This window comes from Triticum dicoccoides, chromosome 7A (genome assembly GCF_002162155.2).
Source record: "Triticum dicoccoides isolate Atlit2015 ecotype Zavitan chromosome 7A, WEW_v2.0, whole genome shotgun sequence".
Classification (NCBI taxonomy): domain Eukaryota; kingdom Viridiplantae; phylum Streptophyta; class Magnoliopsida; order Poales; family Poaceae; genus Triticum; species Triticum dicoccoides.
The window spans coordinates 189,798,483-189,825,544 of record NC_041392.1 but is presented as its reverse complement, the minus strand read 5'-3'; the positions used below and the strand labels follow the sequence as shown (position 1 = coordinate 189,825,544).

At 41.1% G+C, this 27,062-nt stretch overlaps 1 long non-coding RNA gene across 1 annotated transcript; it reads left to right on the top strand.

The window, feature by feature from the left end:
* Nucleotides 1–7,482: 7,482 nt before the first annotated feature.
* LOC119328546 lies at nucleotides 7,483–9,878 on the top strand. Its single transcript, XR_005159020.1, has 3 exons — nucleotides 7,483–7,949; nucleotides 8,555–8,756; nucleotides 9,647–9,878. It is a non-coding gene; the product is annotated as an uncharacterized LOC119328546 (long non-coding RNA).
* Nucleotides 9,879–27,062: the final 17,184 nt, after the last annotated feature.

The window sequence follows — 27,062 nt, the reverse complement described above, 5'->3', positions numbered from 1 at the left end:
ATTGCTTAATATTGTCGATGGCATGATTTAGTCTAATTTGCCTACATGCTTAGTATGATGTGTCCATGTGTTTGCATGTTATAAACATCAATTGTTGTGTGCTACTTTCATGCTTCCATGTTCATGCATGTCAACTAGTCTCATGGAGTTGTGTCCTATTTACATGCTTTCTATTTATGTTAGTCGATATAAACTAAGTTGGGTGTTGCATTGTATTGTATTGGTATCGTAGTGCGGTATCTCGACCATCCATGTTTACACATCACATTAGTTTATCTTGTTATTGCATTGTTGTATGCCTAGCATTTGATATATTTTGTTTACCTTTCTATTGCATTATGATGTGCCTAGACATATTTCATGTAAATAATCTTTCATGTCTTATGATGTTGTGTGTGTTATAGTTGCTTAGTTTGGTTCTTCCTTATAGATGTTTAACTTTGTTACATCTTGGTCTTATGAGTGTTTTAATACTTGTAGCTATGACTCTTATACTTAGGACGAGTCATATGTCATGACAGTAGAGTTGTGCTTTGATCACACACTCAGTGTGTGTATCGTGCTCTATTATTGCAAGCATGTGGTGATAATATTTCTGCTGGTGGTCATTAGTATTAGTTGTCCTTTATTATTAAGAGCATATTCTAGTTTAGTATCTTATCATGATCACTCGTATGTGTGATGCTTGTGTTATTCGTTTAGACATCTAGTGAATCTATACTCACATGCGTTGTGTGGGATGTGTGTTATTATTAAGTTGTTTAATTATTTTCTACCCTAATTAGTATTGGTTTGTCTTCTTTTATAGAAATGCTTGCTAAGATTTGTTATGATTGATGTCTAGTCTTTGATTGTTGTTAACCATTATAAGTATTTGGATTCATCCAAATATTTATTCTTGGTTGAGTGTTACTCTTAATCATATCATGCCTAGGATAGCTATTCATCCATTTGTTCCATGTGTTGTATAGTTTCGTGTTAATTGTTTAACAAACAAATTGGTTTGATGTAGTAGAGTTGATCCTATTTTATTTTAATAATGTTTTGGGGATAGACCTAGATCATTTCAATTCATGTTGTTGAATGATGTATGATTGCTTAACTAGTATGGTTTGTAATGTGTGTTTGTTTGTCTTATGGAACACTTGCTTTTGAATTTATATAGTTGGTGTATATGTTTGGCTATTTTTGACCATTTTAAGTATTTAGATTCTATCTAAATATTTATTTGTGGTTAACTCTTACCTTTTCATTCCATGTTGTGATCATTTAATTAAATGCATAGGGTGCTTCCACTTCATGTGTGTGGATGCCATTGTGTTGGTTATATAGTAGTTTCTTATATAGTTAGTCATGATGTGTAGTGGGCACTACTTGTGGTCAATAGCATAGTTTGTACCAAGACGTTAGTCTTGTTGACAAGCCCTGATTATCCATCATCAACCTAAAGCCTGTCAATTCATTGAGTCCTCTACTTACCTTCCAATCAATCTATCTCCTTTTGGAATCTCCATCTGATCAATATCTTGCTATCCATCCACCATTTGTGTTGGATGTTATTTGGATTACTTTTTCTTTTGTATTTATTTGACTTTCATTTGCTATTGTTACGACAAGTTGGGAGTGATCACGATGTTGGACAAGGATAGAACCAGGTTACAGAAGAAGGACTCAACAACGAAGGCATGCCTCCTTCTTTGATCATACTTATCCTATGGTTTACAAAATTGCATTGAGTTTTATTGTTTCTATATGCATGCTATTTTTAATTCTCGTAGCTAGCATGTCGATTGACACATTACCTTGATCCGCTTGTCGCCTATTTACTTGATACCTGAGTAGAAGTATAAGGTTCCGGTAGAGTAGAAATGATTGCTTATCACCCTATAGGTGCCTTTTTGAATGATCTCTGAGTCATTGACAGTTAAAATTTAATGCTGAGCTAGGCTAGTTGGCCCTTGTTGACCTTCTCTATCCTCTTCTACTCTGGGTGAAACTTACCATCTTAATACTGGCGCGGGCGACAGCTAAATCAAGGATTGAAGGAGCGATTGGCCGCGCTTCACGAGTTGAAGGGAGCAATCAGTCGTCCGTGCCTCTTAAGGCCTAATAAGTCTTGGATTTGAAGATTGTGATAAGTAAGCTAGTCAGCCTTAGGTGTCGATGTTGTCGTACTGCAGATGGGATAGCTGCCTTGCGAGGAGTATCCTCGGCACAGATGGGGGGACCGGTTTGAGGCATACTCGCAGTTTCATGTGCCAGACCCGGTGGGCATGTCACATCTTTGGGAGATCTAGTCCAAAGACCTTGTCACAATCTCCCTGCCGGTATACCAAATGGTGTACTATACCAGCGGCCACTGGTGGCATCAAGACGAGATTGTGTCGTGTGGGTAAAGTGTACAACCTCTGCAGAGTGTAAAACTATTCGAATAGCCGTGTCCACGGTCATGGACAACACATCAATCTTTCTCGACATACAGGACCTGTCTTGCTTATTCCCTCTTTGCCCCTATTCTCGAAACCTATGAAGGACGTGAGTTGATCGAGGATCCTCACTTGAAGAAAGTTATTTTGGAGATAAAACATGTTTTCATCTAAAACTGCTTTTATCCAACTGCTTTATTTGTCAAACAAAATTAGCTTTATGCAAATGAGCCATATAGCCTTCCTTTGAAGCCACATGTAGCTATTAGGTCCTTCCTCGTGTGAGGCATGTTGAGTACGTAACGTACTCATGGCAATAATTTTGTTGACAACAGAGTTCCATGAAGACGAAGGTGATGAGTACGACTACTATGGTGATCTGTAGGAGTGAGGTCACGTGGACTACATCGACTGCATGTGGCTGAGATGGAGTCACTATGCATTTTACTTCCCGCCGTTTTCTGATTGTAAATTTCATGAGACATCTCACTAGGTATGTCTTGTGACAAATATACTACTTGTAATGCTTTTCCGTATTCTGCAATGATATCATTTCACTGTGTTGTCAACAATGATCCTGGGGTTGAAAAATATACATAGGAGGATCTGGAAGTTAATTCCAGGTTCTCACAAAGTGGTATCAGAGCCGATGTCGACCTAGTTGTGTGGCCTTAGTTAGAAATGGAAAGCCTTAGGGACTATTCTTATAAGAAAAACTATTTTGAAAAGGATCATTCTCGTACTCTTCTCCTTGACTGTTGCTATTGTCATCTCATCTTATTCGATTGAAATTTAAAATCTACTTCTCTACCATCTTCATTGTAGTATGTGAAACCCTTTTCCCTGCCCTGTGTGTTGAAAAGTCAGAAGCTTCACACGATGTGCCAAGAATTTCAAGATAACTTCAACCCTTGAAGCTTTGAGTAGCAACATTTTTCCAAGAGAAGACACTTCGAGACCTCAAGAAGGCAACAACTGTCGATCATGATCCAATCGTCAACTTTGAAGATTTGGTCCAAGTATTATTGTGACCATCCATATAGGATTAGGTTAGTTAATACCCATGTAGTGGTAGGACTCGTAACTAGTAGACGCAAAACTTTTTTGTGTGAGTATCGTCTACATATTTTTCTTCTGGCATTTTTTCTATGCAGTCATACTAAAACCCTATTTTCCAAAAAGAGTTGCTTTTGAGTTTTATTTGGATAGCTTCATGATTATCTGGGTGTTATCTTTTGTTTATCTTCTGGGGTATCTCCTCCTTATCTAGGATTATTTTACTCCTCTTAAACTCTTTCCCTCTTCTCTATAAACCATGGAGGTCACCTTGAGATGAACGAAGTTGCAACAACCCGTTTGGAGATCTATTATCCAATTGAACCCCATGAAAAACTACTTTTAAGGGGGTAGTAGATGGTGATTTGTGACGAGATCGAAGATTTGAGGACCTTCATTCACAAAGAAGAAGATTTGAATAGCTTCGCAATACACCTACCGCAAGGTTCAACTTCAAAGAAGGATCAACGGTTCTTCTCTTTTAGTTGGTTTATTTTTCTTGTCTTCAACATAGTATATTGTGCGTCTATGCTTCTTCTTGGAATATTTTGTTGAAGTTCATTTGCTTTTTATTGAGTGATATTCATTTCTAGACTTCCCAATAAGGAAAATAATTTATTTCTCTCTCACACACTACGTAGAGAATCCCCTAGGCTCAATGTGTGTGTGTGTCTCTTCTCTCTCTATTTTTCTTTTCACCAAATGGGCCAATGCTCTCTCTTTTTTGTCCTCACTTCTTCCTCATGGGCTGTCCAAACTAGCCCATCTTGCCAGCCAGCAAGCCGCTCCTCTAGTTCCTCTGTACTTTCACATCAACTAAGAAGAGGAAGGAAGGACCACCAAGAAGGGAAACGACCCCTCCTCCAACTCCTTTAATTGCTACCGTTTCCAAATCTGTAGATAAATAAACTGGTCCATCTCTCCCACGAGCGAACGCCTCTTCTCCTTCTCTCCTCTGTACGCTCACAGAGACCAAACGGCAACATCTTGAGCGCTTCATCTCCTGCCTCCTCCTTTTAACTTCCCTCTCCCTTGGTTGTTTCCACAAACTGAGGACATCTTCATGTGCGCCTCCACCTCCTCTTACAATCCCTTACCACGTCCTGCCATCTCCTTCTCTGTTCTTCCCAAATTCATCCATGAAGTGCTGTTGCTCCATGGACGCGAGTGCTCATTCCCGGCAACTCAGAGCACCTCCATCCATTCCCTTGCACCAGGAACTTCCCCTCCTCACCATGGATCCATTCAGAGAAGAAAGACCGCGATCTGTCGACCATAGACGAAGAATTCCGCATGTTCGTGTACACTCACTACTAGAAATCCCCATATTTCTGACGGTGAAACCTAATAGCCGACGGTCCGTCGGTTATTACAGTAATAGCAGATGGTAGCTGCAATTGCCGACGGTTAGTGTCAACTCACAAGTATTACCACTAATACCCGACGGTATACTAGAATGCCCGACGGTGAAAATCCGCCCCTCGGGTATCCAACTTAATTGCCGACGGTTCATTATAAAGCCCGACGGTTTTTCCTACACCCACTAGGATTACATGTAATCCCCAACGGGTTTCCCTGCACCCACGGGGATTACATGTAATGCCCGATGGTTAATTGTAATACCCGATGGTTTTTGGTCCCCCCTCGGGGATTACATGTAATGCCCGACGATTTTTGCCACACCCATGGGATTAGATGTAATGCTCGATGGTGAAATTTAATAGCCAAAGGTGAAAATAAAACTCTCACCTATGAGTGAAAATGGCCGACGGTACATGTGTGCCTCTCGGTTATTTGAGAAATACTCGATAGTCTATAGTAATAACCAGCGGTTAACTTTCCCTCTCGATGATATGTTTCAATAAATGTATAATGATGGATGTTATATTCCATGTAACTCCCTGTAAGAAGATTCCAATTGGAGGCACGGAGGCGCAGGGGAGCAGCGCTAGGAGGTTCATCGTGTGTTTGGGAAGCTGGGACGATGGTCCTGGGTGTTCGGTAGTGACGGCTGGTACTACTACCATGCATGGGTACAAATCTGATGCAACGCGGGTGTTTCTTGTACCGGCTGACGTAGTGTTTCTTTGTGGCTTGTCGTGCTACTATGGAGTGTCATGTGGCGGTGTTGGAGCATAAGTGGCTCGGCGGCTTGGATCTGCCATCATGGCCACACGATGGCACAGTGATGGACTACAGCTCAGGCGTAGTGGGCCATGGGGCGGTCTAGTGCAATTGGGATTTGAGTCCTAGTGCCCAGTTCTGGCGGTTGCGGCGGCAAACATCGTGTACACGGTATCGGCCAGTGCCATGAGCTTGAGTAGGTTGTCACTCGGATGTGCTCTGGCGTGCTGTCAAAAAGGTATGGCGGCGGCCACAGACTGCAGATGTCCTGGCGCGACGGACCATGAGGTGGCTTGACGTGTGGATACCTTTGGCTATGACTGTCGCAGTTCTGGTCTCCAGAGAGCACGGTCGGCGCATCGGATGCATGATTGCGGCTTGGAACCATGTTGGTTCTTGACGTCGGGAAGCGCTCTATTGTTTCTTGCACTCGACAGGGCACAACAACTCGTGCGGCGTTCGGTGGCCATGCGTTGGACAACCGTTGGTGGATCTGGCTATTCGTGATGGAGCTTAGCCGCCGGTGGTCTCTGCGAGGTGCTGATGGCTGTTGCGGGTCTTGGGGCTTCTTTGTCGGTGGCAGCTTCGATGGTGGTGGTGATTGGTGGGCTTGTCGGAGCTTGTGCGAGATGATCCGCGGCTGAGGTGGTGTAGGAGCCTGGGTGAAGACCCTGTCTCGGCTTTTGTGTTGTGACCAGTGGTGGCGGCCGCTGTGACCATCATTGACCTTCCTGGAGGTATAACTGTTCTGCTCTCGCACCAATCCCATGCGGATCCGGCCATCACGACCTCTTCGTGGGAAACCCTTGATCTTGTGTGACTATGGCGATGCCTTGGCGCTATATTCTGCACAGGGGCTTCATCTTGGGAGTTCGGCATCGGCAAGCGGGACCTACCGATGATGAGGTTGTGGTGTCTAGGCTTATGTGGCAACAATGATGGAGGTAACCATGATAATGACGCGGCAATTCTTGTTGTAGTCGACTCTTCTCTGACGTGTCCGCGGGATTGCCTCAATTTGTTTTTCACCCTGAAGTCAAAGTTACGGCGGCGGGGCCATGTGGTGTGCATGGTTTGTCCTTCGTAGTTCTCCGCCAAGTTTGGAGTTGCGTCTAGAACCATCGGAGGGCATGCGAAGCTGTGTCTCCGTTGGATTTCACAGGATTCAGTCGATGCTAGTCTTTGGAGGATCTATTTGCATCTGGTTTTCGTTCGGTTTTGTTTGGGTGTTTACATATTTGATCCTTCTGATCTACGAGTTTCTTCATCGGCGATAGTTTCTGCTCGGGTGTGTTGGTCCTATGGGCCTTGGCACGACGACTTCCTGATTGTCGACTACAACAAATTTTCCAGGCTCCAGCGAGTAAGGCCAGTGACGGCGACACGCCTTCGGCTCGTTCGAGTGCTTGTAGTAGTCGCTAGATGGTCCACGGACCTAGTTGTAATTTTTATTACCTATGTTGTTCTTTGTACTATCATGATTGAAGATGAATGGATCGATAGTTTCTCACGCAAAAAAAAAGTTTGGAGTTGCGTTGTCTGGTTGCCACAATTACATTTTATGGGAACCTAAAAATAATTACTTTCGATATACTTTGTTTTTATTGAATACGTGTGGTATGTATATTAGTTTTTATATAACATTCTTTTTTCAGGCAGAACCAAAGAACCATTTCACCTCGCGCCATTATTTCCCTCTTGCCCCTGAGCAAATTTTACAGCCCATCTTCTATCGGCCACGTGCCCACGTCCTCCCATCCCTCGCCCCTTTTCCCTCTGATTAAACCTCCCACGCCGCATCTTCTCTTCTCGCTTCCTCGCCGCCATGCGCCAACCCCGCCATCAGCCGTCAATCCGGCTGCGTACTTCCACCCTCGTCGCCCTCCCTAGTCCAATAACATCACCCGCTCCCTTCAAATCCCGTATAGGTCTTCGTGGCCCTCAGATGTGGCAGCCCTCAGGCACGACGCTGCCGGATCTGGTCGGCTTGGCCTCGTCGCCCCAACCAATAGGTGCTCCACGCCTCTCCTCAGGACCGTAGCGGTATTCTTCGTCGGCTCTCTATCCCTCCACCTCATGCGCCATGTATTGGCCTTCTGCCCTTTCTTGAAGCTCCTCCTCATCCAAGTGGTCACCTGATGTTGCCGAGTGGACCACGCTCACTCGCGCATTTGCACGCCAGTACCAGGTTTGGTCGCCACCTCCTTCGCACAATTCTGTTGTAATGGATGGTGGGCTTTTTTCTGGTGGTTGGGGTGCAGGATTTGCTCGTGTGTTTCAAGTTGAATACTGGGTAGATGGAGGAGATGTGCCATGGCAGGCTACTGTGGTGGTGAGATTCAGGTTGTACATCGAGGCCAATGGCCATGGTTGTTTGCATGTCTGTTTAGGTCTATTTTTTATATGGTTGTTGAAAAACAAAGCCAAGCCTATTAGTTTTGAAAATAAAGTAAGCCTATGTGTTGAAAAATAGTTTCATTAACTAGTGAATGGACATTTGGTGCCAGTGAGGTGAGCTAGCGGACTTGTGTTGATGCATATATGTTTGGCCAAGGCTAGCTAATTGCAGCAGTTGGCACTATAGTACAGAGAAGAGACACTGTGTCAGCGTGTGTAATCATGATCGGGATGTATACTTCATACTACCGTATAGCTTAACTAGTAGTCCCTGCCAAGCAAACCAATTAACATGGAAGAGGCCCTCCATTCATGGATTACGTACATTCCTGGTTATTTTTCCTTCAGTTTGGGTTTGTAGATATAACTGTAAGTTTTAAAATCTCGCTTTTGCTTTTCTTCACAGTATTTTGTAGTTCTGGAACATTTAACTCATGTGCCTAAGGTTGATGCAGCCACTGTCATGTTAACAAAATGTCCCGTGTGTTCTTTCTCAAATATGTAGAGCAGGGGCTTCTTGTTATACTTAAATGCACTATGCTATCATGCAGGTCTAAGTCGGGCCTACCTGAAGAGCAAGAATATAAAGCTTTTGAGCTTAGGCACATGACTCAAGCCCCCAGAATCTGATGGTCTATTGAGCCAGTTTTATGCTGGGTGAGGAAGGGTGGAACAGTGAACCTTGCCACACAACGGCACCCCCTTCGCCTGATGACCTTTTCCAATCACGATGACCTCCCGTCGCTGCTGAAGGTATTTTGTTTCTTCTCTTTTCATCTGCAGACTGCAGAGTATCTTGTTTGTGTTCAATTCTGATTAAAAAAACTAGATGTTCTAATCAAGGCAGTACTGCAGTCATGCAGCATTTACTTGTTGTAGTATTACGTTTATCTGTTTCTGGATGAGATACTTTCAAAGTTGATTTATAGTGACAATGCGAGAGTTGTAGATAATTTTCTGTACTTCCAGTGTACTTGATTATTAATTCTTAGTATAAGAGTATCTAAGGGGCACAATTGGCTTGAACTCATATAGGCAAAGATGTTGCTATAATTAATTACAGTCAAATCATTTGCACAGAGAAAAATACTTCAACATTAGACAATATGCCAGGCGTCCTCCTTTCTAGCTTTTGGCTTTCCCTGTACTAGCTTTGCTCTTTGCGTCCTCAGCTTTTGAGACCTTGATACTTTTGAGAATGTACGACAAGCTTGGTTTCATTATAGCAATCTTGGTCTAACCATAGCACATGTTTCTGGACATAGGATTGTTACAGTGAATTAGAATAATGTCATGTGCTTTGAATTATATGAATGTTACAAGTAATTCAAAAAGCATGATATGATCTGAACCACTGCAAACTTTTAATGAAATTGAAATCAGTGTGGTTTATTGGTAGATTATTCCTTTTGTACACAGAGCAATGTGTAGTACTGTCTATCATTTGGAGTGTGTTCCTGCTGATTCATATTACCCTGAAAATTGCATGTGAAGGATCAAAAGACGAATACGTAGTTATACTGTTAGATAGCAGCTAACCAGTCAATTAGAACATCTAAGTTTTTTAACAGTATCCACAATTAAATTTCAACTGTATTGCATCATATTTAATCTCCCTTACAACTTATCTAATCATTTCTTAGGAATTGGAAACAGTACTGGAGGAATTGTGATATATGGCAAGGTGGGTGATGTCTATGGAAATGATTGTTGAGCGTTATGATACATATGGTGATGCAGGGTGACGAGTCTAATGTCTTTCGTCAAGACATGCAACAAAGTGAAGTTATGAAGTTCTGGTCAATTTAGCTTATGCATAATGCTTGGACCATAGATCTTAGTTACTATTTTGTTTTGCATTTCAAACTTCCTAGATAGATCACGGTGATCAATGTAATTTTGATGCAACTCTTCTGATATTATGAATGGTGTGCTAAATATAATAGTTTATGCTTCTTGGTCATATGTGGGTTGTGCAATTATGAGATATATTTGAAATGGAAAGCAATCCTTGAAGGGTGATTAATGGCCTACCATGGAACAGGCATCACAGCTACACAATATGCCAATGGAAACTTCACACCATGGATGAATCTATGTATTGAGGGTGTCGTTTGGCCTCTCAACTAAATGAATCCCCGTAGGGGTTTATACACAATCAGCGGTCATACTAGTTGACAGTTTGGTCCTCCTCTCGGCTATAATGAACCCCGAGGGTCAAATATATACCGTCAACTATTACAAAAGTCGAAGGCAAGTCATAACTGTCAGAAAATAAATACCCGACGGGGAACCCTCAGCTATAAGCGTTGTCAAGTTTCTGTGAGTCGTCTGGTGACCAAAACATGTCTGACGGCTCACCGTCGGCTAATTACCGTTGAAGAAGGTATTGCCCTACAGTACCGTCGGCTATTACGGTAATGGCCGACCAAGCATAGCTGACGGGAGATTGCCACGGTGTACCGTCAGTTATGCAGAAATCCGACGGTGAGCAAAAATATCCGACGGTAATTTGACCCTCGGTTATAGTGGGAAATCTAGTAGTGACTGTTCATCGAGTTCGTCACACTTGGTGAGCCTCTGTCCAATTCCTCTTGCACATCTTCTGAACGTCACTTGTAGTATCTCGTAGACATTCTTATTCAATATATCTCTGTCTTTGCTCGCACCGATGCATGAACGGATCCCATCGACATGTACGCATACTTTTTAGTTCCTATGATCCCATCGACATGAACGGATCCCATCGACATATAAGCCATAGAAACTAGAAAACAAGCAAACAATGCATTGAAAACATAATATGTCAAAAACAGAACAGTCTGTAATGATCTGAATAACAACCATGCATACTTATGTTACTCCAAAAATTCTTAAAAATTAGGACAATGTAGAGAATTTGTATATCAATCATCTGTAAAAAATCAGAATTTTTCAATGCTCCAGTAATTTTAAAGAATTCTTTGACTGGGCGCAAAAGTTTCTGTTTTTGAACAGAATTAAGTCAACTATCATCCACACTACCCCAAAGGCTTTACTTGGCACTTTAGTGAAACAAAAGCTATAAAACATGATTACTACAGTAGCATAATCATGCTAACACACAAAAACAGTAGGGGTAAATGTTGGGTTGTCTCCCAACCAGCGCTTTTCTTTAATGCCTTTCTAGCTAGGCATGATGATTTCAATGATGTTCACATAAAAGTAAAGAATTGAAATGCAAAAAGAGCATCATGAAACATATGTGGCAAGCACATTTAAGTCTAACCTACTTCCTATGAATAGGGATTTTGTGAGCAAACAACTTATGGGAACAAGAATGAACTGGCATAGGAAGGCAAAATAAGTGCAACTTCAAAACTGTAAGAACATAGAGAGGAAACTTGATATTATTGCAATTCCTACAAGCATATTTTCCTCCCTCATAATAATTTTCAGCAGCATCATGAATGATTTCAACAATATAACCATCACATAAAGCATTATTTTCATGATCCACAAGCATAGAAAATTTATTACTCTCCACATAAGCAAAATTCATCTCATTCATAATAGTGGGAGCAAACTCAACAAAATAACTATTACGGGTTTGAAAATTAAAATCAAGATGACAAGTTTCATGGTTATCATTACTCTTTATAGAATACTGAAGGAAATATGCCCTAGAGGCAATAATAAACTTGTTATTTATATGTCCTTATATCATGATAAATGTTTATTATTCATGCTAGAATTGTATTAACCGGAAACTTGATACATGTGTGAATATATAGACAAAGCAAAGTGTCCCTAGTATGCCTCTACTAGACTAGCTTGTTAATAAAAGATGGTTAAGTTTCCTAACCATAGACATGTGTTGTCATTTGATGAATGGGATCACATCCTTAGAAGAATGATGTGATGGACAAGACCCATCCGTTAGCTTACCATAATGATTGTTAAGTTCTATTGCTATTGCTTTCTTCATGACTTATACATATTCCTTTGACTATGAGATTATGCAACTCCCGAATACCAGAGGAATGCCTTGTGTGCTATCAAACGTCACAACGTAACTGGGTGATCATAAAGATGCTCTACAGGTATCTCCGAAGGTGTTTGTTTGGTTGGCATAGATCGAGAATAGGATTTGTCACTCCGAGTATCGGAGAGGTATCTCTGGGCCCTCTCGGTAATGCACATCATGATAAGCCTTGCAAGCAATGTGACTAATGAGTTAGTTATGGGATTATGTATTACGGAATGAGTAAAGAGACTTGCCGGTAATGAGATTGAACTCGGTATGAAGATATCGACGATCGAATCTTGGGCAACTAACATAACAATGACAAAGGGAATGACGTATGTTGTCATTGTGGTTTGACCGATAAAGATATTCATAGAATATGTAGGAACCAATATGAGCATCTAGGTTCTGCTGTTGGTTATTGACCGGAGATGTGTCTCGGTCTTGTCTACATAGTTATCGAACCCGTAGGGTCCGCACGCTTAACGTTCGATGATGATTTCTATTATGATTTATGTGTTTTGGTGACCGAAGATTGTTAGGAGTCCCGGATGAGATCACGGACATCGCGAGGAGTCTCAAAATGGTCGAGAGGTAAAGATTGATATATTGGACGATAGTATTCGGACACCGAAATGGTTCTGAAGTGTTTCGGGTATTTATCGGAGTACCGGGAGCTTATCGGAACCACCCGGGGGAAGTAATGGGCCACATGGGCTTTGGGAGGGAGGCACACCAGCCCACAAGGGGCTGGCGCAGCCCCCACTTGGAAGGGTCCGAATTGGAGTGCAAAAGGGGGCGGCACCACCTTTCCTTCTCCTTCCCCCTTTTCCCTCTCCGGTAAAAGGAAGGGGGGGTCCGAATTGGACTTGGAGTCCTAGTAGGACTCCTCCCCTTGGGAGCGCGCCTTAGCCGGCCTCCTCTCCCCTCACTCCTTTATATACATGGGAGGGGGCGCTTCGTAGACACACAATTGTTCCAAGCCGTGTGCGGCGCCCCCTCCACAGTTTACTCCTCCGGTCATATTGTCGTGGTGCTTAGGCGAATCCCTGCGCGGATCACTTCACCATCACCATCACCACGCCGTCGTGCTGACGAAACTCTCCCTCAACACTTTGCTGGATCAAGAGTTTGAGGGACGTCATCGAACTGAACATGTGCAGAACTCGGAGGTGCCGTACGTTCGGTACTTGATCGGTTGAATCGAGAAGACGTTCGACTACATCAACCACGTTAAACTAACGCTTCCGCTTTTGGTCTACGAGGGTACGTGGACACACTCTCCCCCTCTTGTTGCTATGCATCTCCTAGATAGATCTTGCGTGACCATAGGAATTTTTTTGAAATTGCATGGTACGTTCCCCTACACATACATGTCATGATAATAATCATCATAGATGGCAACTTTATTCTCATCAAAATCAATTGAAAGCTTTTCCAAAAGAGTGGAATAATTACTAAATAAAGTCATGACCTCTCCAAATCCACTTTTATCATAATAAAATTCAACATCCTCCAAAATAGTGGGATAATTATCTAGAGTTAATACTCTTCCAAACCCACTTTCAATGATAATTTTATTCAGACTCTAAAAGATATAAGTGAAGTTCATAGAGCATTCTATAAATAATATAAATTTATCAATATCCAAGCTCAAAATATATAAGTGAAGCACACGAAGCATTCTATAAAGCCATTCTCAAAAGATTTAAGTGAAGCACATGAAGAATTCTATAAATCAATGAAGGACTATCTCATACTAGCATGGTGCATAAAGGAAATGAAAGGAAAAATAAACTCAAAAGACACATATCATGTGAACAAAACAAAAGCCGAGGTATACCCATAATTGTTGAAGAAGAAAGATGGCATGCCAACCGGGGCATCCCCAAGCTTAGATGCTTGAGTATCATTTAAATATTTACTTGGGGTGCCTTGGGCATCCCCAAGCTTGAACTCTTGCCTCTCCTTATTCTTCTCATATCGGTAACTCCTCGTTCTTCGAACACTTCATCCACACAAAACTCAACAAAAAACTTTGTGAGATCCGTTAGTATAATAAAGCAAATCACTACCTCTAGGTACTGTTGTAGACCCATTCCAATTTCATATTAGCATTATACCTATTGTATTACAACTTCACCATGGTTCATACCCCCCGATACAACCCATAGATTCATCAAAATAAGCGAACAACACATAGAAAACAAAATCTGTTAAGAACATGATAGTCTGTAGCAATCTGGATTATTTCATATACTTCTGTAACTTCAAAAATTCTAAAAGAATAGGACAATCTAAGCAATTTGTAGGGCAGTCGTGTAGAAATTTCAAGATTTTATCATGCTCCAGTAAAAAAAATAAGAATTCAAACACTACACGCAATGTTTCTGTTTTTCTGCTGCACACACCAAACAAGCAATTTAAACATTCTAAAACCAAACCTTGGCACCTTAATTTTATAATACAATGAATATATACAAGGGTATACTTATTTTTGAGAAACTTCCATGAAAAAGTCTACATTGTTTCCATGATCATGAACACAAGTGTTCAAGGTCGACCCTCACTTCTCCAATGCATATCCTTCCAATCACTTATCTTTTTCAAAAAGTTTTTAGGCATAGGAGGCAAATATTTTTTTCTCGTATTTCCATTTTGTAATTTTTTGTTTGTTTCACCCACAACTAAAAAAAGGGAAAACAAAATCTACTTAATGAATAAAGCAAAACAAGCATACGCGAAAATATCAACCCCACGCTATTGCTCACCGGCAACAGCGCCAGAAAAGAGCTTGACAATCCTCAAGTGCAAGGAATCATCATAGGACTTTCCAAAGGTGGAAGTGATAAGTATGGAGTGTCGAACCCACAAGGAGCTAAAGGTAAGATCAATATTCTCTCAAGTCCTATCTTCCACTGATACGACTCTACGTACACCGAACGCTTGCTTCCAACTAGAAACGAGAAATAAAACTAGGTAGTGGGTATGAAGAGGATAACTTTCCATGATATCAGAGAACTAAAATATAAAAGTAGGTGCTATTATCATAAAGTTAGAATATATTACTATATATTATAAATAGCGACTGTGGAATAATGATGGGTCGGTGTGCGGAATTATCCTAGGTGATTGTTAACAAGATCGGTAATCATTATTGCAATTTCATATGAGGGAGAGGCATAAGCTATCATACTTTCTCTTCTTCTATCATATGCACTTATGATCGGAACTCTAGCAAGCATCCAGAACTACTAAAGATCATCAAGGTAAAACCCAACCATAGAATTAACATACCAAGTCCCCTTTATCCCATACGCAACAACCCCCTTACTCGGGTTTAAGCTTCTTTCACTCTAGCAACCCACTATAAGGGAATCATGAACGTATTGCAACACCCTACAGCGGGAATCCTTCACGTGTGCGTGGCATGGAAGGCACCATAGGACAACACCAAAATAAGACATACAACTCAAACCAATCTATATCATCAATCAACCCAAAAGACAAAAGAAATCTACTCAAAACATCATAGGATGGCAACACATCATTGGATCATAATATGTGGCATAAAGCACCATGTTCAAGTAGGGGATTACAGCGGGGTGCGGGAGAGTGGACCGCGTAAAAGAGATGAGGATGGTGATGTTGATGAAGATGATCACCATGGAAATGATTTCCCCAATGGCACTCCGGCGCCATCAAGAGAGAGGGGGAGCGGTTATCCCCTTTGTGCTTCCTCCTCCATGGCCTCCCCCTTAGATGGGGAAAGGTTCCCCCTCTGGTCCTTGGGCTCCATGACGATGGTGACCCCTCCGGCTTCCTCCTCCATGGCCTCCGGTGATGTTCGCCCCCTTTGGCAGGGTGCGAGAGAGGGCCTAGATTGGTTTTTCGTGGCTACAGAGGCTTACGGCGGCGGAACTCCCGATCTCTCTTTTGTTATGGGTTTTTTTTGGATTTATAGGATGAGTTGGCGTCGGTTTCACGTCAGGGGCCCCACAAGGCGATCACAAGGTCGAGGGGCGCGCCCTAGGGGGGGGGACCCTTGTGGCGGCCCGGGACTCCTCTTCCGTATCTTTTTCTTCCAATATTTTTCATATTTTCTAGAAAAATTCTCCATTAATTTTCAGCCCGTTCCGAGGACTTTTATTTCTGCAGAAAAACAACACCATGTTAGTTCTGCTGAAAACAACGTCAGACCGGGTTAGTTCTAATCAAATCATACCAAAATCATATGGAATCATTGTAAACATGGCATGAATACTTCATAAATTATAGATATGTCAGAGACGTATCAATGTTCATGTGATGCTCAACCTAGTAATGATACTGATGTGGAGATTGAACCTGCTGTTGATCTTGATAACCCACAATCTAAGAATCAACGCTATGATAAGAGAGACTTTGTTGCTAGGAATCAAGGTAAAGATAGTTAACCATGGGTTCAGAAGCCCGTGCCATTTCCCCATCAATCATCCAAGAAAATGGATGATGAGGATTTTGAGTGCTTTGTTGAAATGCTTAGACCTGTCTTTTTCCGTATGCGTTTAACTGATATTCTGAAAATGTCTCCTTATGCCAAGTATATGAAAGATACTGTACAAATAAAAGAAAGACACCAAAAGCTGAAATTTCCACCATGCTTGCTAATTATACTCTTAAGGGTGGAATACCACAGAAACTTGGAGATCCAGGAATACCAACTATACCATGCTCTATTAAAATAAACTATGTTGAAACTGCTTTATGTTATTTGGGAGCCGGTGTTAGTGTTATGCCTTTCTCTTTGTACTGTAGACTTGAATTGAATAAGTTGACACCTACTGAAATCTCTTTGCAAATGGCTGATAAATCAACTGCTATAACCATCGGTATTTGTGACGATGTGCCTGTTGTGGTTGCAAACATTACTATCTTAATGGACTTTGTTATTCTTGATATTCCTGAGGACGACAGTATGTCGATCATCCTTGGTAGACCCTTTTTGAACACTGCAGGGGCTGTTATCGATTGCAACAAGGGCAATGCCACTTTTCATGTTAATGGTAATGAGCATACAGTACACTTTTCGAAGAAACAACCTCAAGTGAATATCATCAATTCTATTGGAAAAATTTCAACTATTGCTATTGGAGGTTTTGAATTCCTTCTTCCTACTATTCAAAAGAAATATGATGTTCTTATTGTTGGGGACAAGCATATCCCCGTTGAGGAAACCTAGTGTTATTCGGAAGTTCTCTGGTTTCATGTCATTCAGAAGAAGTTTGTTAATAAGACTTGCTCAGCCTTGTTAATGAATTCCTTTTGATGGGCATGAGATGGATGAACTTAGAGAGCACAACTTTCTGTACCCACCTTTTACTTTCTGTTATTTAAAATAAATAAAACAAAAATATGATTATCCATCTGTTTTCTGAATTATCCGTGCAATAAAAATGTCCCTAAAATAGAATTTCTCCAAATGCCCTGAAAAATTTAGTATGATTTTTTATAGAATATTTGAGAATTTCTGGCACTAAGAACATAGCAGGGGGCTGCACTAGTGGGCCACAAGGGTGGAGGGCGCGCCCTACCCCCTAGGCGCGTCCCCTACCTTGTGGGTCCCACATGGGTCCCCCTCACTTATTCCAGCACCCATCCACTTCGTCTTCCTCCAGAAAAAATCATCCCATTGTTCAAACTCGTGTTCTAGCTCATCTTGCTGCCATTTTCGATCTCCTTGTGCAAAGCTCCATTTGCAAAACTATCTTGGGGGATTGTTCTTCGATATGTGACTCCTCCAATGGTCCAATTAGTTTTTGTTCTAGTGCTTTATATATTGCAAAATTTTGCTGCTGTGGTGACCTTGTTCTTGAACTTGCATGTCAAATTTATATGGTCCAAAGTAGTTTTGATGCGTGATATAATTTCTAGACACTTGTAGGAGTAGTCACTAAAAATTTCAGAAATTTTCCAGAGGAAGAACAATGTTTAGAACGATATACCAAGGTGGTCCCTCAAGCAAGAAAGCCCCAAGGCTCGTGATACGTGAGATGGATCTTGAACCACCAAGGGAAGCTCGAGTACGGCCTTGCGAATGGCAGCTGGATCAATTCATGGTTCATGCAGGTTTTAAAGAGAAATTTGATGTGTAGGTACAAAATGTTAATATTGAGGACTTTGTGTCAGATAAGTGCAGGCAGTACTACCACCTCATTGATTCATTCGTACGAAGATTTGAGTTTACATCCTAGCGCAATAATCATACTGTTCTATTTGATCTTTATGATAAATCTGAAAGAAATATGCCCTAGAGGCAATAATAAAGTTGTTATTTTATATTTCCTTATTCATGATAAATGTTTATTATTCATGATAGAATTGTATTGATCGGAAACCTTGATACATGTGTGAATACATAAACAAACACCGTGTCCCTAGTGAGCCTCTACTAGACTAGCTCGTTGATGAAAGATGGTTAAGGTTTCCTGACCATGGACATCAGTTATCATTTGAGAACAGGATCACATCATTAGAAGAATGATTATGGACAAGACCCATCCGTTAGCTTAGCATTATGATCGTCCAATTTTATTGCTATTGCTTTCTTCATGTCAAATACATATTCCTTAGACTATGAGCTAATGCAACTCCTGGATACCAGAGGAATGCCTTGTGTGCTATCAAACGTCACAACATAACTGGGTGAATATAAAGATGCTCTACAGGTATCTCCGAAGGTGTTTGTTGAGTTGGCATTGATCAAGATTAGGATTTTTCACTCCGAGTATCGGAGAGGTACCTCTGGGCCCTCTCGGTAATACACATCATAAGCTTGCAAGAAAATGACTAAAGAGTTGGTCACGAGGTGATGTATTACTGAATGATTAAAGAGACTTGCTGGTAAAGAGATTGAACTAGGTATGAAGATACCGACGATCGAATCTCGGGAAAGTAACATACTAATAGACAAAGGGAATAACATATGTTGTCATAACGGTTCGACCAATAAAGATCTTCGTAGAATATGTAGGAGCCAATATGGGCATCCATGTTCCGCTATTGGTTATTGGCTGTAGAGGTGTCTCGGTCATGTCCACATAGTTCTCAAACCCGTAGGGTCCGCACGCTTAACGTTCGATGACGATATAGTATTATATGAGTTATGGGATTTGGTGACCGAATGTTTTTCAGAGTACCCGGATGAGATCACGGACATCACGAGGAGTTTCGAAATGGTCGAGAGGTAAAGATTGATATATAGGACGATGGTATTCGGACACCGGAAGTGTTCCGGAGGTACCGAGTACATATCGGGTCACCGGAAGGGGTTCCGAGCACCCTCGGCAAAAGATATGGGCCTTATGGCCCAAGAGGTGAAACGCACCAGCCACAAGGGGCTGGTGCGCCCCCCATATGGGCCGAACCAAAGAAGAAGGAAAGAGGGTAAGGGAGAAGGAAAGGGGGGATTCGGCTTCCCTCTTCCTTCCCTGCTCCCACCTCTTTCCTTCCCCCTCCGACAAATAAGGTAGGGGGCGCCGGCCATGGGGAGACCCCAAGTAGGATTCGTCCTACTTGGGCGCTTCCTGGCTGCCTCCCCTCCCCCTCCCACCTATATATATATATATGGGGGGGGGGGTAACACACACCAGACAATTGTTTAGCCGTGTGCGGCGCCCCCCTCCATCGTTTACTCCCCCGGTCATATTTTCGTAGTGCTTTGGTGAAGCCCTATGAGGATCACTTCACCATCACCGTCACCATGCCATCATGCTAACGGAACTCATCTACTACCTCGACGTCTTGCTGGATCAAGAGGGCGAGGGCCATCACCGAGCTGAACGTGTGCAGAACTCGGAGGTGCCGTATGTTCTGTACTGATACGTCTCCAATGTATCTATAATTTTTGATTGTTCCATGCTGTTATATTATCAATCTTGGATGTTTTATAATCACTTTATAGTCATTTTATCTCATTTTTTGGTACTAATCTATTGACATAGTACCAAGTGCCAGCTGCTGTTTTTTGCCTGTTTTTTACATCGGAGGAAATCAATTCCAAACGGAGTCCAGATGCAATGAAACTTCATGGAGATTTTTTATGGACCAGAAGACACCCAATGGGCCAAGGCAGCGCCTGGGGGGTGCTCTGAGGGGAGCACAACCCACCAGGTCGCGCCAGGAGGCCTAGGAGCGCCCTGGTGGGTTGTGCCCACCTTGGGTGCCCCCTCCGTACCGCCTCTTTGCTCTATAAATACCCCAATATTTCAGAAACCCTAGGAGAGTCGATGAAAATCAGTTCCAGCCGCCACAGAGTCCAGAACCACCAGATCCAATCTAGACACCATCAAGGAGGGGTTCACCACTTCCATTGGTGCCTCTCCGATGATGCGTGAGTAGTCCTTTGTAGACCTTCAGGTCCGTAGTTAGTAGCTAGATGGCTTCCTCTCTCTCGTTTGATTCTCAATACAATGCTATCTTGGGGATCCATATGATGTAACTCTTTTTGTGGTGTGTTTATTGGGATCAGATGAACTTTGAGTTTATGACCAGATCTATCTTTTTATATCCATGAAAGTTATTTGAGTTTCTTTGATATCTTATATGCATGATTTCTTATAGCCTCGTATTTTTGCTCCAATATTTGGGTTTTGTTTGCACAACTTGATCTATTTATCTTGCAATGGGAAGAGGTGCTTTGTAGTGGGTTTGATCTTACGGTGCTTGATCCCAGTGACAGAAAGGGAACCGACACGTATGTATCATTACTACTAAGGATAAAACGACGGAGTCTATCTCTACATAGATAGATCTTGTCTACATCATTTCATCATTCTTATTGCATTACTTCGTTTCCCCATGAACTTAATACACTAGATGCATGCTGGATAGCGGTCGATGTGTAGAGTAATAGTAGTAGATGCAGGTAGGAGTCGATCTACTAATCTTGGACGTGCTGCTTATATATTGATCATTGCCTGGATATCGTCATGATTATTTAAAGTTCTATCAATTGTCCAACAGTAATTTTTTTACCCACCGTTTGCTATTTTTCTCGAGAGAAGCCACTAGTGAAACCTATGGCCCCCAGGTCTCTTTCTCATATTATTTGCCTTTGCAAACTACTTTTCCTTTGCTTTTATTTTCAGATCTATTAAACTAAAAACACAAAAATACCTTGCTGCAATTTATTCTTATTTATTTTATTTTGCGTTCGATCTATCAATCTACTATAGTTTATCTCATATCCGTTTGCGTATCTTGGGGCGCTGCTACCCGAAAGGGACTGCCAACCCCTTTTACACATTGGGTTGTGAGTATTTGTTATTTGTGTGCAGGGGCTGTTTACACTGTGTTGCTTGTCTCCTACTGGTTCAATAACCTTGGTCTCATAAATGAGGGAAATACCTACCGCCGCTGTGCTGCATCATCCCTTTCTCTTTGGGGAAACACCGACGTAGCTTGAAGCCGCATCAAAAGGAATTTCTGGCACCGTTGCCGGGGAGGATCTTCAACATATACCGGGTTCCTAATAACAAATCTCATCTCCTTGCAATTTACATTATTTGCCATTTGACTCTCGTTTTCCCCTCCCCCAAATCACAAAAAAATGTCGTTTTATTCGCCCCTCTTTTTCGTTCACCGTTTTCTTGCCGGATCTGCTTTTGAGTTGTGTGTAGTCATCATGACTCAAGAGAACACCAAATTGTGTGATTTCTCAAATACCAACAACAATGATTTAATTGGAACTCCGCTTGCTCCTCCCGCCACTAGTGCGGAGTCTTGTGATATTAATACTGCTTTGCTGAATCTTGTTATGAAAGATCAATTCTCCGGTACTCCTAATGAGGATGCCGTGTCCCATCTTAATACCTTCGTGGAACTATGCGATATGCAAAAGAAAAAAGATGTGGACAATGATGTTGTGAAGATGAAATTATTTCCGTTTTCTTTGCGTGATTCTGCAAAAAATTGGTTCTCTTCTTTGCCTCGCAATAGTATCGATTCTTGGAATAAGTGCAAACATGCTTTTATCACTAAATATTTTCCACCCGCAAAAATTGTTTCCCTTAGAATCTTGATCATGAATTTCAAGCAACTTGAACATGAGCATGTTGCAAATTCTTGGGAAAGAATGAAAATGAAGCTAAGGAATTGCCCAACTCATGGGTTAAATCTTTGGATGATCATACAATTTTTTTATGCGGGATTGAATTTGTTTCTCATAATCTTTTCGATTCCGCTGCGGGTGGTACTTTTATGGAAATTACTTTGGGTGAAGCCACTAAATTGCTTGATAATATTATGGAAAATTATTCACAATGGCATACAGAAAGAGTTCCCACTAGTAAAAAAGTTAATTCAGTTGTAGAAATTTCTTCTCTGAGTGAAAAAGTTGATGCGCTTATGAAAATGGTTGCTAGTAAAAGTGCTCCTATTGATTTCAATGATATGCCTTTGTCTACTTTGATTGAGAAAAATAGTGATGCCATAGATGTGAATTTTATCTCTCGAAATAATAACAATGCTTATAGAAGGAATTTTAATCCTAGGCCTTTTCATAGTAATTCCACTAATAATTATGGTAATTCCTATGGAAATCAATCTTATAATAATAGGAACACCTCTGATCTTGAGAATAATATTAAATAATTTATCAACACGCAAAAAGTTTTCAACACTACCATAGAAGAAAAGTTGAATAAGATAGATGATTTATCTAGAAGTGTTGGTAGAATTTCTCATGATGTGGAAAATCTCAAGATGAAATTTTTTGTGCCTAAAGTTGAGGAATCAATTAAATCTCTTTATGTTTCTATGGATGAAAGTAACAAAAGAACCACTATGCTTAGAGCTAAAAGAGATTTTTTAGAAAAAAGCGTTTTCTAGTGATTATTTTCTCAAAAGTGAAGAAGATCTTAAAATGATTGGTGTTTCTTCTATTGAGTCCTTGTTTAGTAAAGTTAAGATTGATGAAAAAGGGACTGGTGAAGAGTCAACTTTAGTTAGAAGGCGTCCCGCTATTTCAGAGGGTGAAAATCTTGTTGAGAAAATTGATAAAAGTGGGTTTGAAGAGGTAAAGACTTTAACTAGTGATGTGCCCACTCTTTTGGATTACAAAGACTTTAATTATGATAATTTCTCTTTGATTGATTGTATTTCTTTATTGCAATCCATGATAAATTCACCCCATGCTTATGAATAAAATAAAGCTTTTACTAAACATATTATTGATGCTATGATGAAAGCTTTAGAAGAAAAGTTGGAATTAGAAGTTTCAATTCCTAGAAACTTGCATGATGAGTGGGAACCTACTATCAAAGTCAAGATTAAAAATTATGAGTGCTTTGCTTTATGTGACTTGGGTGCTAGGGCTTCTACAATTCTGAAATCTTTATGTGTTGTGCTTGGTCTTACCGATATTGAAGAATGCTCTTTAAATTTGCACTTGGCGGATTCTACTATTTAAAAGCCTATGGGAAGAATTAATGATGTTCTCATTCTTGCAAATAGGGATTATGTGCCCATATATTTTATTGTTCTTGATATTGATTGCAATCCGTCTTGTCCAATTATTCTTCGTAGACCACTTTTACGCACTATCGGTGCCGTGATTTTGAAAGAAGGCAACATTAAGTTACAATTTCCTTTGAGGAAGGGTATGGAACACTTCCCTAGAATAAGAATTAGGCCACCATATGAATCAATCATGAGGGCATCTTATGGATCTTGAAACAAGATGACAAAATTTAGATCCTTGCTTTATGCCTAGCTAAGGGCGTAAAACTATAACGCTTGTTGGGAGGCATCCCTATGAATAAAATTTATTTTTGCTTTTTGCTTTTAGTTCTTTAGTGTTTGCAAAATTATGGTACTGTTATGATTGTTTTTTTGTGTTTTAATTAGTGTTTGTGCCAAGTAAAGCCTTAAGGATATTCTTGGGTTATAGTTGTTTGATCTTGCTGAAAAAACAGAAACTTTTTTGCTCGTGAAAATAATTTTCATTTTTAACCAGAGAGCGATAAAATACCAATTCCTTTTGCAGAAGACTAATATAAAAATTTCTCAGGTCTTCCAAATGTTTCAGAATTTTTGGAGTTTCAGAAGTATTCGAATTACCCAGATTGCGACAGACTGTTCTGTTTTTGACATATTCTGTTTTGTTTGTGTTGTGTGCTTGTTTTGATGGCTCTATGGTTTTTTTGATGAGTTTTTGCCATATAAAAGTTGGAATACAGTAGATATAATGCAAGAACAAAATATGAATTGGTTTTTTATAGTACTTATAGTAGTGATTTGCTTTCTTATACTAACGGATCTCATGATGGTTTTGTTGAGTTTTGTGTGATTGAAGTTGTCAAGTTTCGGGTTAACTTATGATGGATGAAGGAATAAGAACTAAGAAAAGCCTAAGCTTGGGGATGCCCCGGCATCCCAAGCTATTATCCAAAAGGGAGCAAGCAACTAAGCTTGGGGATGCCCTGAGGGGCATCCCCTCTTTCTTCTAACGACCATCGATATTATACTCGAAGCTATATTTTTTCGTCACATACTATGTGTTTTGCTTGGAGCGTCTTGTATGATATGAGTCTTTGCTTGTTTTATTTTGTGTTTTAAGTCTTTATTCCTTACTGGACACACCTACTCGAGAGAGCCAAAATTATGTCATGATTTGTTAGAATTGCTCTCTATGCTTCACCTAAATTTTTGTGAGCTATGGACTTGCTCTAGTGCTTCACTTATATCTTTTTGAGCATGGTGTGCTTTTGTATTTTTGAAGAAATGCTCTCTTACTTCACTTATATTTATTTGAGAGTTAGTAAAATTTTCAAGAAATTCTCTCTTACTTCACTTAAATTAATTTGAGAGAAAGAAATATTATACTCTTGATCTTCACTTATATTTGTTTGAGCTTATCAAAAGCAACATATGAAAATTAGTTCCAAAGTGATAGATATCCAAGAAGGATATAATAAAAACTTTCATGAAGATCATTGGACAAAATAAATTTGATTCTTAGTAATAGTTTTGAGGTACGATGATGTGATATGTGAGTCATGTTGATGAGTAATTATGCTTTAGTAAGAATATTGATGTTAAGGTTTGTGATTCCCTATGAAAGCACGAAAGTCAATAATTATGCAATGAAATTATATCCTACTTGTGGTGCATTATTCGGTGTTAATTATGCTTAATGCTTGCTTATGATATTATTCATTTCTTGGTTGGTCGCTTCTCAATCTTTTGCTAGCCATCATTTTGTATGATCACTACTTGTGTATCCAAAATCCTTTAAACCAGTTTTGCCACATGAGTCCACTATATCTACCTATATGCGGTATTCTTTTGCCGTTCTAAGGAAATTAGTATGTGCCATCTCTAATATTCAAAATAAATTTCTGTTTCCTGTGCTCGTACCGCTAACAAGGCGGTGAGGGGTGGCTAATATTTTCCATGCTAGATGTGTTATTCTCACAGTGAGTGTTTATTCACTTGTCCTTGCACGAGAGTAAGGAAAAGGTATTAGGGACGCCCAATCCCGAAATGAAAAATGAATTTACTTTATGTTGTCAAATAATAAATTCCTTGGAAAGTGTTGGTATGGAGGGCAACCGTGGATATAGATAGCCATGGAAAGTGAAAGTATGGCTGAAAAAGAATAAACTTTAATTTCTTTTTGGGAACTGCCTATGATATATCTAGCATGGAAAGTGTTGGGAACTATCGGTGTCAAAACCGGCGGATCTCGGGTAGAGGGTCCCGAACTGTGCGTCTAGGCCGGATGGTAATAGGAGGCAGGGGACACAATGTTTTACCCAGGTTCGGGCCCTCTTGATGGAGGTAAAACCCTACGTCCTGCTTGATTAATATTGATGATATGGGTAGTACAAGAGTAGATCTACCACAAGATCAGAGAGGCTAAACCCTAGAAGCTAGCCTATGGTATGATTGTATGTTGTCCTACGGACTAAAACCCTCCGGTTTATATAGACACCGGAGAGGTTAGGGTTACACAAGGTCAGTTACAAAGGAGGAGATATACATATCCGTATTGCCTAGCTTGCCTTCCACGCCAAGTAGAGTCCCATCCGGACACGAGACGAAGTTTTCAATCCAGTATCTTCATAGTCTAACAGTCCGGCCAATCGATATCGTCCGGCTATCTGGAGACCCCCTAATCCAGGACTCCCACAGTAGCCCTTGAACCAGGCTTTTAATGACGATGAGTCCGGCGCGCAGTATTGTCTTCGTCATTGCAAGGCGGGTTCCTCCTCTGAATACTCCACTGAAGAATTTTGAATATAAGGATAGTGTCCGACCCTGCAAAATACGTTCCACATACCACCGTAGAGAGAATAATATTTCCACAAATCCAATTTGCTGACTTGTTTTGGCAACAGGACATTACGTCATGGCCCGGTGATTATTCGAACCGTTTCCTTTAAATAGCCCTGCACATAATGCGAGGCAGTTTTTTGACACGTCTTGTCAAAACAGAGATCGTGTCCCCTTATCACGGGCTTCCCATCAATACGGGTGTGGGTAACCCAACCGCGCCATTGATTATGGCGCTTGGGGGACGAGCGACTTTTACGAGGCTAGTGGGGACGTATAGTTTTGTCTGCCCATATAAAGGGATAAGGATTCACTTTTCCATCCACGCCTTCTTCCTCCTTTGCTCATCCACCTTCGCACACTCGAGCTCCAGCGCCCAAGTTCGCATTTCCTACCTCGACCTTCTCCAACCATGTCTGGAGCGGGAGGTAGGTGGATGGTCTCCTCCGTTACGGAGGGACACGTCAAGAAGCTAAGGAGAGCCGGATACTTGCCCGACGACATTGCGCACCGGCTCCCAGAGGAGGGGCAGCTCATCCCCCCTAGGCCCCATGAGAGGGTAGTGTTCCTCACCCATTTCCTTCGCGGACTGGGATTCCTCTCCACCCATTTGTCCGAGGGCTCATGTTTTACTACGGTCTGGATTTCCATGATCTGGCCCCGAACTTCATCCTCAACATCTCGGTGTTTATCGTCGTGTGCGAGGCTTTCCTCCGCATCAGGCCCCACTTCGGCTT